Source organism: Prinia subflava, chromosome 13 (assembly GCF_021018805.1).
Source record: "Prinia subflava isolate CZ2003 ecotype Zambia chromosome 13, Cam_Psub_1.2, whole genome shotgun sequence".
Classification (NCBI taxonomy): domain Eukaryota; kingdom Metazoa; phylum Chordata; class Aves; order Passeriformes; family Cisticolidae; genus Prinia; species Prinia subflava.
The window spans coordinates 16,484,677-16,489,499 of NC_086259.1; positions in this window are offsets into that span (position 1 = coordinate 16,484,677).

Genomic DNA, 4,823 nt, shown 5'->3' on the forward strand with positions numbered 1-4,823 from the left:
TATATATTTATATATATTCAAGATTACCAATAAACATTTAAATGAAAATAAGGCGAAAATGACTACTGATTTATAGTCCTGTTCTTCAGATACCAAGATCACAGTTTCCAAAGGTGGTAAAAAATTGAAACAAAAAGGGGTCTGCAATGTATTACTCAGGGCAGGCCATACCCCCATATCTCCTGCTACAAATAAGATCCTCTGCAGAATTCTACCAGAACACAGAACTGCAGTGTTTTGTAGGAGATGCTGCGATAGAAACTTCCCTGCAAAGCCTGACCCTTTACAACGCAAAATTAAGACTTCAAGAAACTTTGTATTAAAATCAAGAGAAAGTCTTTCAGTCACCCTTGGTTTCCATTACTAACTTGTAACACAGCTGAAAATAAACATTTTTACTGCAAAATAACAAGCAAGGGCAAACGAGGAGGTTGTGTTACTGAAAAATACATTTCAGTATGAAAGTTCATTGGCTGAGTAAGCACTTCACAGTACTTTTCTTAATTTTTTTTCATATCTGTTATAAAACCAACTTCTCACATTAATGATACAGATGTGCATATATGACAATTTTGTACTTCTTGCACTTTCTCCATTCAGAGTACATTTTGTGAACAAACCTCCAAGACACAAATGCTAGTAACTCATTAGCATAAGAACTGTGTGTTAATAAAATCAGTGGCATAATTAAACAACAATAGCTCAAGCAACACCAACATTTTGTCACCCATGTATCTCCCATGAAAAAAGAATATTGATATCGATGCCACTGATAAAAGTGTGACTTCATTCTTCTGTCACACACAAAATATCCCTACCATATAATTAATCCCACTAAACTCTAAGGCTGTACACGTGTGTTGCTTTTATCCCCCTTGGAAGCAAATAATTCCAGTGGTTTTTATCATGTCCAAGTCAGTTTTGCTTTTCAATCCTGAAAGAAAAGCATTGTTTAGGAATTCATTAAGCCCTGTATTTTCAGTCCAGACTCCTGTGCACAGAGGAAGGGGATTCACAGGGAGGGAAGGATTGCCCCGCAATGGAAGGACTCTTGCTCATGTTTGGTTTGCCACCATTCTGTGAGGGACTGAACCCTCACTATTTCTGCTTACCAAGGCCCTAAAAAACATCTTCCAGCAGTTGTTGTATTAGGTTCTACCTCAGCTGAAAGTAAAAATATTTACTGCAAAGAAGGAAGGAATTGCAAATGCACCAAAGGTATGAATGATATCGAGCCCCTCGAGATCTGAGCCTGCTTTTGGGACAGAATCAAGAAGTTGTGTTAGTGATTATCCACATGCTGCAGGCAAAATGGGGCTGATCTCTGTTCTTGATCAGCCCACACATCACAATAGCTGGTCCCAGCACACCCAGTGACACAATCTCACCAGAAAGGTGAGAAAGAGGTGAGTCACTACCGTGAGATGAGACACACACGGGCACTGATGCAAGAGCAGGGGGATGGCAGTTTTTAAATTAATGCTGGAATACCAGAACAGCCCTCAATCAATCCTGGGTGCTTTGGTAAGAAGACCCAAGTTAAGATCCTCTTGCTCAGAAGAGGCAATACTCATCTGGACCCACTTTTTAGTGATGTTTCTTCCTGCACTCAAAAGTTACTTGGGCAGGGATGAAGTGGGACACACTGAAAGCCACCTGCAGTACCAGAACTCTGACATGAGGGAAAGAAATCCCTCCTGATGTCTGTGAAATCACAGGGATTTGACACTTGTCCATGTTACTTCTGACTACAAGGTCATGCATTTTAAAGCTCTGGCCTTACACTAAAGCAGATATGTTTATTAAGATATCTTCTGCGATTCATTATCAATTCTAGAACACAATTCTGTTTCCTGAACAGAACAGCATCATTATTCATTGCTTTTCACTTGCAAACAGCTGCTATTTGCATGTGAGTGGAGTCCTGCTTCTTAAAACAAAGGAGAGAAGGGAAAAAAGTGTGTAGTATTGTTCCTTATGATCGCCAGCTCCAGCCTGCATTGCTGGGCATGAGGCCTCATAAAAGAGACCTTGCAAAGCTGAGCTGTTCTTTGTGTTCTGCTGCACAGCTAAGACCATGCATCAAAAGGATGTCTTCTGATGCAATGTCTTTTCCATACAGAAGAGAATATGGGAAACTTAAAACTCCAATGATGAATGTGAAAAATCTTCAAGAGCAAAGAAGAATTAAATGCAAGCTGCTGCAGCCTCTGAACTCTGCAGCACAGCTCAGTTCTAACAGCATGAAGGGAAGAGGTGGAGTAGACAAATGATGGTAAATTGAATGAAGTAGGAGGTTAAAAGGGAAGAAAAAAGATAGTATGTCTTCTGGAACTGAAATTGCAGGAAAACACCAGAAAGTTGGAAACTGAAAAAAGAAGTGGAATGAAACCTTTATATGCTGCGTGAATCAGTGTTTGGCTAGAAACCAGGAAATAATTGCTGGAACAGGCAAACAGTGAAAAACCATTATAGGACCCTCAGCAGGAAACAAGCAGGATGGCCTGGGAGAAGCTGCTGGGCTGGCTCTGGACAATCCCACCGGTGATGCAGGTTAGCAGAAAACAGGGAAAACAGGAATTAGGGAACAGACCCTGCTCACTGTGAGATGTAAAATTACAATGGTCTGGTCTGACAAGCTACAGGAAATACTGACCACAAGAATCACAGATTAACTTGGTAAGAATTAATCTGCCCAAGTCAAAAAGTGACATTGAAATATCTAAAATGGAAGAAAAGATTTCTTTTCTTCCATAAACTGGATGGCTACATCTGGTTTTAAAATGAGTACTTTTTTTCCTACTAAAATAAATAAGTTTTCCATAAAGTGTTGGCTTTTCTTGGTAAAATGCTGATTCATTAAAGTAGAAAAAAAAAATCAAGAAATACAGAGAGGGCTTTAAACTGTATTAAAGTTCTAGAACAGATATGTAGTTTGAGTCTTGTACTTCCATGAGAGAAAAACTGAAACATAACTCTAAGAAGACAATAGCAAAAATAAGGCACCCTGGAAGCATTTCCAAATTTAAAACTTGACATTCCAAACCAAAATCTTTTGACTGAATTTTTTTGTGTTTTCACTGTTTACTTTTTAATTTGTTTTACAAAGCAAAATCAGAAAGTGTTCCCTTTAGCTTTAAAGGCAAACTTTCACAATAATTCTCTCTAAACAGACAGAGATATTTACATAGCTTGATAATTGCAAGAACAGTTGAGTAGGACGTGTCTTTGAGAAAAGGAGGATCAGATTGTACTAACAAGGCATAAATTTTTGCTAAAGTTTCTCTCCTGTGAGGTCAGATACCGAGTTACCAGCAGGAGGATGCTGAGGAGGAGCTACTGGGATGGGAACGGGGCTGTGGCTCCTGCCCCATCTCAGAACATGCTGTGAAGAGTGACCAGGGGTGTACCTGAGCACTGTGCAATTAATAAAAATAAAAATATTCAGCCTTCACTCTTGACAAGTCTGACTTCTGGGTGCTCATTAAATATTACAATATTAAGCCTTTGCAACAGCTATGAAGACACACTCAAGTGAAGGAGATTTTAGCCCTCAGCCATTAACATAATTAGCTCTTATTCTGTTTATTTCAGGCCAACTCAGAACATTAAATGCACGTACAATTTTCCTAGTTCTTATAGAGGAAACAGATGTGAGCTAATTGAAAAATCTCAGAAAACATGTATCTTTTGGAGGAAATATACATTTCTTGTGCCTACTGATGTCTTTGTAATTTCACCCTCTTAAGAGATAATAGCTGTCTCTTTCTTTTCCCCTGTAAATTAAAGGTACCCATATTAACTCAATAAAATAATAGCAGTGAAAGAGAACAAGTATCAGGCCCATTATACTCTTGCATTGCATAAAACCAGTATTCTTCAATAGAACTTTTCACTGGAACTGGTCTCTAGAAATTAGACCTCTAAGGAGAAAAAAAAATTTACACAAGACTTCAACATTTTAAAATTTAACTTCATTCTAAATTAAAAACCAAAGCTTATAAGAGCTGTGCACACTATCGTACAAAGACTGAAAAGAACAAGGTTAGCAGGGAATGGTATTTATCCCAGAATACTCTTTCAGAATACTAAGCCAAATATTGTGTCTCTTAATTAATAGCTGTTGACTGATTTTTCTATCATAATTTTTTCCAGTTGCTTTTAAATTTATGAAAACTTTTGCCTTCCACAAGTTTTCAGCATCCTGTGGCAGAGAGTTCCACAGCTGAATCCCACAGCTCTAAAGGAGCACCTTCTTTTGCTGTTCTGAACCTGCCTGATGCTTTCATTGCATGCCCCACATTTTGTTGGGAGCAATTTCCTCCTCACTTTTTCCATGCCACTCTGATTTCATGGATATCTACCATATCTTTCATTTACAGGCTAAAAGGTCCCACTCCTCATTCATTATCCAAGAGGATGCAGCATCACTCCTTTGATTTGGAATGCTGTTTCCACAATCTTCTGGAATTCTACTGCATTTCCTTTGAGGCACACAACCAAACCTTTGTCTACAGTGTTATGGATTAAAGGTCATAACATGCGGCAACTTTAAAATGCTTTCTGGTTTGTTTCTATTTTTCCTGATTTTTCTCAACATCCAATTTTTTTGACCACTCCTGGGTATTAAACTGACACACTCAACTGAGTGACACTCAGCTGAGTGATGCCCTGACCCTGCTTTGAGCAGGGGGGTTGCAGGATGATTTCTCTGGATGTCTCTTCCAATTTCAACAACTCGGTGAGTCTGGGATTCAATCTTAGGGGACGGCAGATGCAAGATTTCTGTTTTGCCACTGTCCAAGCCACTGGAATGGCTCCTG